Here is a 16,278-nt window from a genome sequence, read left to right on the forward strand (position 1 = left end):
AGTTTAGCTGTTAACTGTCCGTCACCATCTGACCAGTCCATTTCCATTGGGGACATCTCAATCAATCATTGTGCACTTTCCAAAGCATCAGAACTCTTTTCTTGTTCAGTGTAAAATGTAGTTTCCCTTTATGTCAAAATTCTTGCAGCTATCCTGATGTATGCAAGACAGGAAAATAGAAAAAAGAGCATGTCCTATTTTACAGCTATACCCAATTGCTGTATTTGCAAACAACTGTTTGAATATGGGAATATGGGAACCTTTTGTTAATGGAGTATCCAGCATCCAGCTGATATGATTAAAATGGAATAAAGGTTTCGACTTTGAAATGATTTAACCCCCTGACAAGTCCACTTTGTACATGCAGCTCCTCTTTGAATATTGTATCAGTCTGGCTGTTGAAAGACAGCTTTGGAAAGTTGTTTATTTCTGTTAACTTCTATTTAATGAATTGCTGAAACGGTGGAAAATACATTATATTGCATTTACAAAACAAAGATATCTTGTGAAATCAGGAGATGTGCACAGTGCAAATAAAAGTACCATTTAAAGCTGGCCTGGACAAGACTGGTAACCTTAAACTTGTGCTCATAGAGAAAGGACTGAGATCAGTCAGAATCATTGGTAACCTTTAAGCGGCAATTGGATAGGTACATGGATAGATGCTTAAGCTAGGACAAATGTTCAGCACAACATCGTGGGCAGAAGGGCCTGTTCTGTGCTGTATTGTTCTATATTCTATCTTAACTGGCTCATTATCATCTAATGTATTGAGTTTAAACTTATGTCTATTGCTAAATGCTTCAAGGGCTTGATCCACGCTGTCTCTCGTTCCCTTTGGTTCTCTGATTGCTTTTTACCTTTTTGTCCATGAGTATGGTCAAGTCCCCTGAGTTAGATGTACTTTATTGATAAACTTCCTCAGATGCCCTCTGGTACTCATTCTCACTTTGAAAGCTTGCTTAAAAGCCGGTTTCATGTTTCTGGTCATTGGTCCTAACTCTTCTGATACATGCCAACAACCTTCTCTTGTTTGGCATTCGGTGCATCCTTTTCCAGTTTGGAAGGTCGAACTCGAATGCTGAATATAGGGTTAAAGGCAGGATTCTTGGCCGTGTGCAGGAACAGAGGGATCTGGGTGTGCAAGTACATAGATCCCTCAAAGTTGCCACCCAAGTGGAGAGGGTTGTTAAGAAAGCATATGATGTTTAGGCATTCATTTACGGGGAAGTCTGGTTTGTGAGCAGCAAGGTTTTGCTACAGCTCTACAAGTCCCTGGTGAGACCACACTTGGAATATTGTGTCCAGTTCTGGTCACCCTGCTATAAGAAATATATAGAAGCTTTGGAGAGGGAGCAAAGAAGGCTTACCAGGATTCTGCCTGGACTGCAGGGCTTGCCTGATGAAGAAAGGTTGAATGAGCTCAGACTTTCCTCTCTGGAGAGAAGGAGGAAGAGAGGAGAACTGATTGAGGTATACAAAATAATGAGAGGAATAGATAAAGTCAATAGCTAGAGAATTTTCCCCAGGGCAGGATTGACTGGTACAAGGGGGTCATAGTTTTAAGATATTAGGAGAAAGGTATAGAGGAGACGTTAGAGGTAGGATCTTTACACAGAGAGTTGTAAATGCATGGAATGCATCCCCAGAGGTGGTGGTGGAAGCAGAGTCATTAGGGACATTTAAGTGACTGCTGGACATGCAAATGTTTAGCAGTGAGTTGAGAGGTGTGCAGTTTTTTTATTATATTTTACATTAGGATTAAACCTCGACACACTGCCGTGGGCCAAAGGGCCTATTCTGTGCTGTACGTTTCTATGTTCTATGTTAAAGCATCTCATGAATGTGAGTATTAATGTCCACTTTGGCAAATTTAATCGATTCTAATTGGAATGTATCTGCCAAACCTTTAACAAAACTGAATCAGCAAACAACTTCAAACTGTGCACACGTCCAACACAAAACATTGCTGCTCCTCATTAACTTTTCAAATTAACTTCTCATTGCTCCATTCCAAATAGCGGACCACCCGTTCCCATTCACAGAAATTTGTTTCTGATGGATGGAAGTGGTTGTTTCTGTACTTCTGCCATTTTTATTGAACTCATCTCAAGCTACACTTTAGAATTTGACAGTCAGGTCAGAACTGTTTGTGTTAAGCTTTATTAATGTTGATCAGTTTGCCAGCTCTTCATGTTCTTGAATATTGGAATGGGACTGGGTTCTATCAGCCCCAGGGACAGGCAGCAAGGTCATTAGGTGGATAATAGGGTGGAATATGATAAGGGAAGGAAGGAGTTTCAGTGGCTCTCATATTTCCACCTTCATAGTATTTTATTTGTCCCAAATTCGGGAAAGGATGGCCACTCAGGTGGTCAATGTAGAGTCTGTTCCCGCCAATGCTGGCAGTAGGTGGGTCCTTCAATGTGTGGGAGACCTCCTCCTGCATCCTAGAGACACGCCTGCAGGATGTCCATCCTAATGAAGTACCTCATGGCTCACAACAAGGTATCCCATCTGCATACTGGAACAGTCTCCTGTCCATGGTGGCGACCATTACGGGAACTGGAAATCAGTGGAAGTGAGTGAAAGAAGCCGTGAGGACTAGAATGTTCACAACATTCCAAGGACCAGGTAGGCCGGTCCTCCTAAGGCCATTAATAACTCATTAAGTTCCCCCAATTGGTGCATGGACAATGGGTTACTCCTACTCCTAGTCAGAGTACTGTGATTACTGCTGTTTCAGTGCTATCAAGCAAATAGTGAAGTGTGGCCATGTGATAAAATCATTTACATTCAGTGCTGAATACGTGAGACTTTTTGTGAGAAACTTTATAATTCTTCTAGATGTTCTTAATACACTTTTTGTTTCATACAGTGGTGATTTTCTACATAGAGTTACAGAGGAAAAACAGACCATTTGGCACAATCAGTCCATGCCAGTGCTTATGTTCCACTCAAGGTGTTTCACATCTTTCCTCATCTAAATCGCCCATTGTAATTCTCTATTCCCATCCCTTCCAAGTGCTCGCCTAGTTTCCTTGAAATACATCTAAACTATTGATTTCAACTATTCCGACTGATCACATATTCCCTGTTCTCATCATTCTTTCAGTGAAGAGGTTTCTTCTGAATTCCCTTTTGGATTTCTTGAGGTACCGTCTTATATTGACAGCCTCTCGTTATGTTCTATCCCAAAGTGAAATGTTTTCTCTGCACTTTCTTTTTTCAAAACCTTTCATTATTTTAGAACTGTCAGCCTTCTTTTCAAGACAGAACTGAACAGCACAACAATTCTTCCTTGATATACACAGCCAGAAACTTGCGTAGCATTTTAAAAATCTTCTCTTCACTCTCTCTCATACATTCTATAATATGTCAACTCGAACTGCAAGCAATTCTCTTAATTATAGTCAACCAAATTTTTATAGGGACCCTACTTTCGAATCTATCCCTTAGAGATAAAGTTTAGAGCTTTGTTTGCATTTTTATGGCCTTTGGAACCTGTGGTGAAATTGTTAGTGACTGACGTAATTGTCTGAAAGCCTTTTGTTTGTCTCCCTCACTTAGACGTGCATTTTTGGATAAATGACCTGCACATTATTCCTACCAAGATGTAACACCTTACGTTCATCTCTGTGGATCTTCATTTGCTAATTATTTGAACATACGTAAATTAATTAATGATCACTTGCAATCTCTTGTTGTCCTCAGAATTGGTTACGTTTCAACATTCTTTTCCAATTTGGTGTCATTGAATTGCTATTTTTTAAATTTAATTTGCATTTACTTTATTTTGTGTTGAATTTTTAGAGAGATGCAGTAATCCACACGTTAACTATAACAACTAAATGTAGAATGACAGATGAAAATTATTACAAGCACAGGACTAATTAATAGACTCTATTAACTGCAAGGTCAAAACAGGGAATTATTTTTTACACGAATGATATGGCGAGATTATCCATAGTGCAATAACTTTTTGTACATTTTTTTTTGTTGCAGTTTATTTCCCCAGGTCTTTCTGTGCTACTGGTAATGAAATTGAAAAGGCACCCATCCTCCATTTTAAACAAAATGACAATAAAAAACAGCATTTATATAAAATGCAACATGATTTATAAAGCCATCCCTCTAGGCATATATTTATTCACAGCCATGTAGAGTTATATAGGGAGAGGCTGAATAGGCTGGGGCTGATTTCTCTGGAGCGTTGGAAGCTGAGGCGTGACTTTATAAAGGTTTATAAAATCATCAGAGGCATGGATACGGTGAATAGACAAGGTCTTTTCCCTGAAGTGGGTGGAGTCTCATCTAAACCTATACTCGTGAGTATAGATTTAGAGTGAGAGGGGGAAAAGTTGAAAGTACCTAAGGAGTAACTTTTGCAGAGGATGATGTGCATGGAATGAACTGCCAGAGGAAGCGGTGGAGGCTGGTGCAATTTCAACATTTAAAAGGCATCTGAGTGTGTATACGAATAGGAAGAGTTTAGAGGGATATAGGCCAAGTACTGACAAATGGAACTAGATTAGTTTAGGATATCTGGTCAGCATGGGCAAGTGAGACTGAAAGATCTGTTTCCAAGTTCTCCATCTCTATGACTCTATGATCTACGCCTTTGCTCTTAATGTACTAGTCGAATCTCTTTGGATTATCTTTAACACTATCTCCCAAGGCTACCTCATTTTCCTTTCTTGCCCTCCTCATTTCCCTCTTTAGAATGTCCCTGCACCTCTTGTACTCTTCGAGATTCACTTGATCTCATTTATCTATATCTAATATACGATTTATTCTTAATCTGAACCAGAGCCTCAATATCTTTATTCCTCCAGTGTTCCCTCCTCTTACCAGCCTTATCTTCACACTAACAGGAACATCACCCCTCCGAACTCTCGTTATCTCACTTCTGAAAGCTTCACTCTTGCCGGCCGTCCCTTGAGCTGCAAACAGTCTACTCCAATCAACCCTTGAAAGTTTTTGTCTCATACTATCAAAATTTGCCCTCGTCCAATTAAGAACTTTAACATATGTAATGCCAATCCTTTCCGTAGATATTTTACAACTAATCAAATTATGACCTCGGCCCCAAAAAACCCCCCTACTAACCATTCAGTCACTTGTCCTGCCTTATATCACAAGAGTAGGTCAGGTTTGCTCCTTCTGTGGTAGTTAAATCTGAATATTAATGAAGAAAATTGACTTTAGGACTTAGCAAATTCCTCACCATCCAAGCTCTTAAGACCATGGCTGTCCCACTTTATGTTTGGAAGTTTAAACATTTGCTATTAATACAATCCTATTATTCTTATGTCTAAATAAGATCTCTCCACGTATTTGTTACTCAATTTCACTCTGACTACTGGGGGGACTATTACAATTGCATCAAATTAATCATGCCCTTCTTATTTATGAGTTCCATCCACATAGCTTCACTGGACCATCCCTCAGAAATCCCTTGTGTTAGAACAGCAGTAATGTTTCTCCACAAGAAAATTTGACTCCAATCTCCTTCTAGCTCTTCCTACTTCGGCCGTACCTTTGATGGTGGGAGGGGCTTTGAAAAGAAATTATTCAATTTACTGGTTATGGTTAGTAGCTGAAAATAAAGATACTATGGTGACTTGGGTGATGGGAAATAAAAGGTTACATTGTGTGGAATGAAAATTTTGGATATAAACAAGAATTTTACAAACCGATCTCCATTCTGTCTGCCCAGGTCTTGCCTACACCGCTGTACCTCTAGAGGACTTTCCTTTAATTTTAATGAGTTCAAGTTAATCTCAGCCGCTGTTTTGTACTTGTCAACCATTTGTTAACGGGTGTTTGCCGTTTCAAAATGTAGGTTGCCTTATTGTGTACGTTCTCAGAGTTCAGAGTTTGGAGTCCTTGTTGTTTCACCCTGTGCTTTGGTATATAATGCAAAATTACAGAAAAATATTAATAGCAATTTAGGGTAAAATGTTAGGATATTGGAAGAACAGCTAAGAGCATCAAGTTTGACAGAGGGGTTGTGGGACAGGACATGGAAAGCAGCAGGGTTTCCAGAACTTCTGATCTCTGCCTTCCCTGATCGAAATCAACCTGTGATTTATAATTTTTGAGGATTGTTATTCATTAATATCGGTGTGACAGATAGATCTCAGTCTCAGGGAGGTGTGACGTGCTTCTTTGTTTTGTGATGAACTCAGATGAACATACAATAGTAAGGGTGTAAACCCAAAGGGGTGAAGGAGCAGAGGATCCACCGTGTGTACAAATCAGGGAATGTACCATTGCACATGGACAGAAGAGCAAATAAACCCTACTTCATTAATAACGCTGTAGAGAACAAACACAAAGCAATTATGTTAAACTGAAATAAAATAGTCTTTTGTCTCACCTGCAATGTTGCATCTAGTTTCAGGTGCCACGTTTATGAAAAAATGCAAAGTTATGAGATTGGGTGCGTGACTGATTCACAACATTATTCCCGGGATGATATACCTCACCGACTCTGAGAAATTGAGAATGTTCTCCTCTGCTGATAGTTTCCAGACTCTGTGAATAGTTGCTATGATTGGTTCTCAATTCAGTCTTGCGTCATATAGATCCCAATGGCTGAATATTTACTCATGAGCTCTGCTTTGCCTGATCAACATCGACCTCTGATTTATTATTTGTGAGGGTTGCTGTTCTGTAATATCCCTGTCTCAGATAGATCTCAGTCTCATTCCCTGGGATTTGACAGGTGTGGTGTTTCAAATAGATGCCAAGAATCGTGCTCCATGAGACTTATGTGTGAGAAAACTCCAGTTCTGAGAATCCGCCCTTGGATTGTGCACGTGTTGTGTCTGAATACCTGACTGAACGTTGACATTTCTGGCTGATGAATGTTTCGTTGGGAGCTTTAGGTGGTGATTTCTGCATTACTAACCCAGGCTGTCCCTACATTGGGAGTACATTTAGATTAGACAGTGGCAGAGTAAATTTTCAAGTTCCTTTGCCTGCCTTTTATAGGCTTCTGGTGAAGCAAAGCTCCTCATTTGTATCATTAGGTAGCCCGAGGTCGTGACCCTTTGTGCATAAGAGGAAATGTTCTCTAATCATTCTGCCTCTGGAGTGTTCCATCAGGCATATCGTGTGAAAGATGCATTTACATTAGTGGGCTGCATGGTAGCACAGCATTAAACTAAATGACTGGATGAAACACAACCAAACAGAATAAGTGAAAGTATTTGGCTGGGAAAGGAGTAGGATGTGGGAAAATATATTATTACTGACTGGCCTTGAAGAGAGAATTAAGCAAACCCAAGGTTAGTGCATATTCATTCGAGATTTATTAACCATTTCAGAAAGCATTTTTATCCAAAAAGTTGATGTAAAAGCTAACAGAAGTGAATATAATAGCTGGATGCCACATTGAGATGAGAACTCCTGCGCTGTGAGCTGGGAATATTCTGTATATCAGTAACAGTCACAAGAAAGGGAATACAAAGGCTCATCAGAAAGGGTAGGCAACCATTCTGAGTAAGGAATAAATAAAAACAAAACAAATGGACTTCAAACAACTGGGAAGCTACAAATTCTTCCAACCACAACCATCTCAAAGATATCAAAGTAAAAACTAAAATCCATCAATAATTGTCTCAGTTACACGCTGATAAACTGAAGTAATCTCGCTGTTCGAGTCAGCAACAGGACAGATTGTAGATTGGGAATTCAGAGACCTTGATAAGCAGATCAGGAAAATCAAAGGGGTCCACAACTCATTCACTCAACCTGGAAAAGAGAGATAAAGCAATAATGCAGATATTTATGATCAGGGACTTTCAGATTTAATGTTTATTCAATGGCACACTTAGAGATTTCACAAAACATATTGGGCTGCTTGGCGTAAGAAAGATGTGATTATTCTCACCTTCACCAGAGTGACGGCAGCGATGTAGAAAATACTCAGGAAGAACAAGGTGATGAACGTGGAAGCAGCTGTCCAGATGTTGCTGTTATCATCCTCAAAGTCTTCAATCCAAGTGCGATCTATTGAATATATGAATATAAACCCGAGAGAACGCATTTAGATTGTTTATTGATCCAGATCAATCGATCTGCATCCAAGTCATGTAATTAGAGACCATTACATCTTCATTAAGCAGTCAGGTATTTCTCAAATGTAACTCTTATCTGTATCTATTAGTGCATTGTTGATTCTCAGCAACAAATTAAAAATAACTAACTGCACATGTTATTTCTTCATTGTCCATGTTAGAGCATTTTAAATTATTTTTCTTTGAATCTATTATTTAAGGATATTAATATTTGAGGAATGCTTATTACGAATGATTATTTTAATTATATCATTATATTTTAAATATAGGCTGTGACAGCACTTTAGTTGAAAATTGTGGCCATCACTGAATAAAAGTTCAAATGTGATTCTCATCTTTATGTATTGGTGACCAATTGCTTGGCAAATTGTGAATATAAATGACATCACAGTCAGGACATTGCTTCATGTTTTTGTTTGTAGGGTCTGTATATTTAGGAATAAGTTTTTGTACATGTGTCACTTAATTTATTTGATCTACTGCTTTGTGTGTTTGGTTTTTCTTTAATGTTTGTGTATATGGTTATGAGAGTCTCTTACTTCACTCTTGCCCATGTTGGAGTCTGTGCGTGAATAAACATATTCCTGTTCCTTTACTGCTGGTGTGCTCATGTGTTTGTGCACCTAACTTTTGGTCTTTTAACATTGTGTAAGCATCATCATGCTAATATATCACTTCAATGCTGCCTATGCATTTCTTGTAATGTCTTTGTGAGTGTTCACTTTTCATTAGTGCTATCTAAAATGGGTGCTTATGTGTCTAGTTCAGATCCTACCTAAGCTAGGTTATTTTCATGTTTATGCTTAATAAATGTGAGCGTGCAATGTTATATTTTGATGGATGTTTATATTTATATGATGATGTCTCCTTGTGTGGTAATCTTTCCCAAACCATCTCCTGAGAAGCTTGTTTGTGTTATTGTGTGTGGATGCTTGCTGATGCTTGTGTCCATTATCCTTATTTAATAAACGCCCCTCTATTTGTTGATCTATGCACTTGTGTGTCTGCATGTGAGACTCTGAATTTGTGTGTATGTGTGATATTGTATACATGCTGATCAATGTGGTTTAAAAATAACTAATTAAGCTGCCCTGTCATCGTATGCTTGTGACTCTGAAAATGGGAAAATAATGGTATTAATGTTTATCTCTGTGCATTTAAGTGCCTGTGTGAGTTGACATGTGCGAGGACATTTTTTTTGGAATTTGTATCTGTGTGTTTATGCGTGTATGTCTGTATGCATTATGCTGCATGAATATATATGTATTCATGTCCATTTGTGTGTGAGCGTGTGTCTATGTTTCTCATGGTTATGTACCCTTGTTCATTTGTGCAAATAATTTTCTTTCGGTGTATGTGAGTTTTTGTATGAGCTTAGGTGAGTGTTCAAGTACCACTTGCATGTGTGGCTCTGTGCAAGTATGCGTGTGTGACATCTTATCTATATGCACATTTGAGTGTGTCTTTAGATGAGAGCCCGTATATGTGTCATCACGTGTGTATTTGCGATAATCTCTCTGTATCTGTTCTTATACCAGACTGCAATTTTTATTATTCTAATTTATTGTCCTAATTTTAATGGATTGCCCACAATTCGATTTGACCTTGGTGTTGTAGGAACAGTTTCCCATCGTTGTGGAGAGATAAGCATTTTATGAGCAACTCTTCTGTTGCAGTGATAGAATTTCTGTCTCTGAGAGAAAAGGCGTGAGTTCAAATCCCCACTGCCACAGAGATAACATTTCTGAATAGGTTTATTAGAAAATGTGTACTTGTGTTCTGTATTTGAAACAAAATGATATCAGGTATTCAAATACCAGAATTGATGCCACGTGCTCCAGAAAACTGAGACAAAACTATGGAATTCAAACTGGGATGATGCAAACACCAGTTTTGCATTGTGGGAATCAATGTTAATCATTTGTTAACAGAGCCAAGCGTGTCCAACATGCTTCAACGGTATTATTTTGCATGGAAATGCTAAATCTTTGGACAGTAAGCAAGAAGCTGACTGTTCCTGTTCGTAACTGGGTTACATTACAGAGGACATCTACCATGAAAACTCTGCACAGGGAGCAAGAGGACAGACCATTCAACGTTCCTCTCCCCTCTGCTCCACGACAACTTACCTGTCGATTCTCTTTCGTGTGAAAGTGAAGATACCTTATGTCAACTCATGCGCTGGTGCAAGATCACTGGAAGTTCCCCAGATACAAAGGTTACATTCAAACTGTTCTATACTCTTTACGATTGGTATGTTCCAATCAAATTTAATTTTAAAGTATCTTAAATTTACATTTCCAATTGGTGCAATGTCGTAGTTTAAAACTGACATGAATTTTGTAAGAATGTCCAATCTGGGGAATCAAAAACACCAAGTTCAAAACTCGTGCTCTACCTTAACATAAAATGGACATTGTCAGATTTTGTCACAGAGGGATTAAGGATGGATAAGGTACTTGGAGGAATCCTGTAATGAGTGAGCTTTACTCTGTCTCTGACCCAGGATGAATCTGAGCAGAGAACATTAACTGCACAAGACAATCGTCCTAGACCTGTTAATAATCCACTTTAACTACACAGATGGAAGTCAGAGTGGGAAACAATTCAGTAGTTAACTCATAACTGGAAGAAAAAAACACTTTATTACTTCTGCTGAATTATTAAATGCAACTTTGAGATTTTTATTGACATGAATTAACAGTGTCCATCAGTGCAAGTGAAATGTTTACGAAACTCGGTTTACTGCTGGATTTATCGACAATTCTGTTCATGATCTTCAATAGAATCGCTTCATGTCCCACCACACAGGAGTAAGAAGCACCGCTGGCCCACTCCTCTGCTGTAATGGATAACAGGCTGTAGATGAAGAAGGAGATGTTGTCACTCTCCGCCATCACCTCGGTGTTCTTGTAGTTACTGGGATTCACCGGCTTGTCATTGTTTGTCCACTTGAAGAAGATCACTCGGGGGGAGAAACCTCTCACTAAACAGGTGAGGGAGAGAAACATCTGAGCGGAGATATCTTCTGTTGATGGCAGGAGAACCAACACTGATGGCTCCAGCGGATTAATCACTGCAGAATATTTGAGACAAATATAAATCAACCAAAAAAATCCTGAACCAATATCGCAATTGGTGGCACGGTGGCACAGTGGTTAGCACTGCTGCCTCACAGCGCCAGAGACCCAAGTTCAATTCCCGCCTCAGGCGACTGACTGTGTGGAGTTTGCACATTCTCCCCGTGTCTGCGTGGGTTTCCTCCCACTGTCGAAAGATGCGCAGGTCAGGTGAATTGGCTATACTAAATTGCCCGTAGTGTTAGGTTAGGGGTAGATGTAGGGGGATGGGTAGGTTGCGCTTCGGCGGGGCGGTGTGGACTTGTTGGGCAAAAGGGCCTGCTTCCACACTGTTAGTAATCTAAACTAATCTAATTTCACTAAATATTAAAATACACCATTTATAATTTCGGATTTATTCACTTTCGTTTTCTAAAGGAGCATTATGGTACACATTCTGTTCAGTAAAAAAAGTAAAGTTTAATGTGAAAGTTGCCTCCATATTTCCAGCCCACAACAAGGGCATTCTGTCCAACTGTCATTGCTGACGGTGACGTCACAACCCTGGCTTCTTCCCACTTTATCTGACTTAATCAGAATACAATATCCTTTGGTCCATCTTTTTCTTAATCAGCTACTTAGCTATCCTGCCTTCAGATTCATCATTAATGTTCCCAACGGTGTTTATTCATTACCAACAAAGCCTGCCATTGATGTAACTGCATCTGGATTACACATGGGATCCTTTGTGTTTTAATCTCACCGCTCACCTTTCCCCTTGTGGATGGAGTCTCTCAGCGGAGTCGGTAGATTCTGATGGTACACCACACATTCAAAAGTAACGCCACTCAGCCAGGCTTCAGTAGAAATGTCTAATTTGCTGATCACGCTGTCAGGATTCTGTCCAGGCTGGTCAGCAATCTCTGATTTCAGAGGCTTCTTTTCTTGTTTCCAGGTCACGTTGACTCCAGAAGGAAGATTGGACACAACGCAGGTTAACGTCACCGTCGCCTGCAGTTAGACTTGTTCTACTGGCGGTGGGAGGAGTTTAACGGTGTTAGGGTGGCACTCGCTATCTTCTATGAAACAAAAATCAAAGTCAATTAAAAATGCCCCTTTATGAAACAAACAGCCAATCTTCAGATTACTTCTTCACAGGGTGAAGACACCACCTTCAAAATGGCAATTCCAACCATTGCTGAAACGATGCTTACTATTGTTGATGTATTTTGATTTTTGAAAGCATTTGTGATTACCTATGACATACCCTGTCTAATTATTCCGAAAGAACACTGGCTTTGTAACAAGTGAAACCTGTGAAAAAAGTAAAATCATCGAAGATACCCATGGAATGACCTTTCTTTCAGAGTTTGTCTCTCACTTAAGACCATGTATTGATACTTGTGACAAGAGTAATCTGAATAAAATGAGTTCATTTCCATGTTCATAACCCTGAGGTGCAAGTGCTGCTGGTCACGCTGACTGCCAAATAACATCCCAAATTTTAGACAAATTATAATAAATAATAATTATTCTCTTTGCAGAGTTCTAAAATGTTACAGGAGCGGTGAACAGCCATGGAAATTCTGATCATTATTTTTAACGTGATCAAAAATACTTTGCGTTATTGGTGCGATGTCATTCTCTAATTAATGTCATTCTTCCTCGTGAGCTCTGCTTGGAGTAGATCTGAAAACAAGACATTGAGTGCAGCATTGGACATCGAGAAGGACACCCATCTCCTTAAGTCTTTCCCTCCCTTCAGTTAGTTTATGGCTGGTCTGTACTTTCACTTTATTTACCAAGCTACATTTTTAAATTTCTTCACAGAGTGGGGAGAAAAAACAAACAAACAAAAGCGTCTTAAATTAATCTACAAATGCGATGGAAATGTGCACTAATTTTATAGACATCCACTACTCACTGTGTAAACATCGCCACCCCAAAACAGGCTAAATCAGCCTGTCTCGAGTTCCTACTTCATTCATCTCTATTGTAGCATTCTTACCAGAATTTATTCTCCTGCCTCATCCACTAATTACAGAGAGAATCTGAAAGAACCTCAGTGAGATCACGACTATCCCAGTTCATCAAATGTGATACCCACTTGGTCTGTGGTCTGATCCCATCAATGAAGTTAGAGCTCAGGAACAGATAAAAATCGATGTCGTACAATGTCCAAGGCCAACAGGTCATTCCTGAGCAGGGAATGAAGCATTGAACGCATTTTGATTTCGTTTCAAGGGTCACTGCATATTTTAACCACATCATTTTGAGACCACAACATCATAAGATAGAGGATCAGAATAAGGCTGTTCGGCCAATCCAGAGTTTAGATCAGAATTATGCTGGAAAAGCACAGCAGGTCAGGCAGCATCCGACGAGCAGGAAAATCGATGTTTCGGGCTAAAGCCAGTCTACTGTCTTCTCCCCATACTAAACAAGAGCCGATTTATCTCTGGCTTGAATACACACAATGGCATGGCATCCACAGCCCTCTGCAGCAAAAAGTTCCACAGACTCATTACCCTCTGGCTGAAGAAATTACTCCCCACATCTCAGTTCTAAACGGTGCCCCTTTGACCCTGAGAGAATGTACCCTTGGGTCCTCGTCTCGCCTACCAGTCAAAACATCTATTCCACGTTCACTCGACCTCAGTCTCTCAGAATTTTCTATGTTTCAATCACATATCTCTCCAATGTCCCCCCTCCACCCAAAACCTATCCTTGAAGCGACTACCAGGCAAGGATTCAGCATTCTGAATGCCTCTCCCAGCATGATCAGGCAACAAACTATTTAACAAAGCTCACTGTCTATATATCTATCTTCAACAGAGAGGAAACATGCTTTTCTGACTTGCCAAAATGTTGAGTCATGAGCAACGCTAACGTCACACTCAAACTGAAATGCGATACGTGGCATGTTGGGAAACGAGAAGCTGTACCGTGCTGTTTACTATGCCTGATAAATTAGCGTGTTTGATTCACATCAGAGTTTAGAGTGATTTGTAGCTCTCTCAGTATGTGTCTCTTACCCTGGAGTGTGATGATGTTTTTACTTTGAATGTTCCCTCCATGTGTGACTTGGCAGGTATAGACTGCGTTGTTGAACCATTCACCATAAGGGACCATCAGCCGACTCGTCACCGAGAGGTTCCCGTTTGCCTCACGGGAGACGTGAAGAAGCCAGAATCCAAGGGTCGGCCATTTTTCAACCAACTCACGGAGATTGACTTCGGATGGAAATCGATGATTGAACAGACATGGTTGCAAACTTGCTGCTTGCAATTTCTTCACTGAAGCTCACAGTTAGGAGAAGAGTTTTTGGGAGAGGATCTTTAGGAAACACATTGCATAAGTTATATGACGAATTTCATAACAAATACAATCAGTTCTCATATATCAAGGTTTCTTGTGGTTAATGGATACAAGAATCATAATTGTGCAGAGTGCTGGAGAAGCTGGGATCCACACAGAAAGATCAGCAGGACAATGTGAAAGGCTAAAATTGTAGGACACAACAAGTGAGTCAAGGAGGCATAGAAACTATATGCCGGTAACATCAGAAGGGAGATAGCAACGTTGAATGGTATTCGTTTTAATGACAGAGTCTGATGAACAAGGCAGATGAATTATCGGCATAAATGGGGAAATGATGCGGTTGCTATCACGGAGACATATTGAGAGGTGGGCAGGAGTGGCTATTCAATACTCCAGGAGTTAGTGACTTCAGGCGAGACAGAGAAAGATGGAAAAGGATGGGGTGGGGGGAGGGGGGAGGTGGGAGGTGGCGGGGTGTGCGGTACAGAATGTTGCTTCTGTCGCAATTCTGACAAGAGTATTTTAGGCTGTAAAGAGAAATGAAATCATGGGTACCTCCTCAAACAAAGTCAAATGGACAGTACTTCAAAACCAAAATACAGCAAAAATAACTACTGGGAGAGCACGATAGACCTTACTATAGGTCCAAAAGACCAAGTGCACATACATGGGCAAATTTCAGAGAAATGTAAATTAAACAGGGGAATGAGAAAAGAGGTTTTTAACTTCCTCAGCATAGGCTTGGATATTCATTTTGTCAAAAATTTAGAGGGAGCAGAATTCTGAAACTGCCCCAGGAGAATATTTTAACAAAGTATGTGTTTAATACAGAGAATTTTAATCCAGATCTTATAAGAGAGGGGTGAACCTGAGCTTAACTTTAGGGAATGAAGTCGACCCAGTGGGTAAAACATCAATGGTGGAGCACCTTGCAGACAGTGATCGTAAATCAGTTGGATTTCAGATTGTACTGCAAAGGAATAGAAATTGGCCCAAAGTTCTGAAAAGAGGAAGGACAATTTTAGTAAAATCAGGTAATGACTTGACCAGAGTGGACTGGAAGCTGACAGTTATTGGTAAATCTGAGTCAGAGCAGTGTGACACATTTAAGAAAGAGATAGGAAAATCACAGGGAGGACATTTCCCACGAAGCCACTGCGTGAGATCAGGAATGCAGCGGGCTCTGGACACCAAAGGGCATGGAGGGTGAGATAAAGAGAAATAAGGGAGGCTTCCAGTCTATACTGAAATCTCAAAACGATAGAAATTAGTATGGAGTACGGAACGTGCAAGGGGGAGTTTGAAAGACAAAGGAATTAGAAGAGCAAAAGGAACCATGAGAAAATAATAGCAGCCAAAATAAAGGAAAATAGTTTTTAAAAGTTACAGGCTCAATCATAATTAAAATAATTATTCGGGAAACAGTAATGCTCATTAAGTGTATTATTGGAGTGGAGCCGGAGGATTAGGTTGTGGTCAAAACGAATGTGTTGTGTCAGTGATCACTAGTAAGAGGGACAATGTGGGGACAGAAATCATGGAGGGGTGTTGTGATGTACTTTCAGAAATTAGGACACATGACATAATGTTCTGTGTTGTCTTGCTGAATGAAAAGTGGTTATATTTCCAGGGCAGATGAAAAGTATACCAAGCGGCTGAGCGATGCAAAGGATGAAATAGTTGGGTCGCTGACAATAATTTAGAATTCCTGTCTGGCCACAGCAGTTGTGCCAATTGAGTGTAGATCAGCCAACGTTGCACTGTCATGCAGGACGAAGGAAGGGATAAATAATGAAAACACAGATCTGTCA

General features: G+C 39.9%; 1 pseudogene; it reads right to left on the bottom strand.

Annotated features, from left to right (window-relative positions):
* Positions 1–6,312: 6,312 nt before the first annotated feature.
* LOC140488916 (Ig heavy chain C region-like) overlaps positions 6,313–16,278 on the bottom strand; it is a 41,650-nt pseudogene continuing 31,684 nt past the window's right edge.

The sequence above is a fragment of the Chiloscyllium punctatum genome, chromosome 18 (genome assembly GCF_047496795.1).
Source record: "Chiloscyllium punctatum isolate Juve2018m chromosome 18, sChiPun1.3, whole genome shotgun sequence".
Taxonomy (NCBI): Eukaryota; Metazoa; Chordata; class Chondrichthyes; order Orectolobiformes; family Hemiscylliidae; genus Chiloscyllium; species Chiloscyllium punctatum.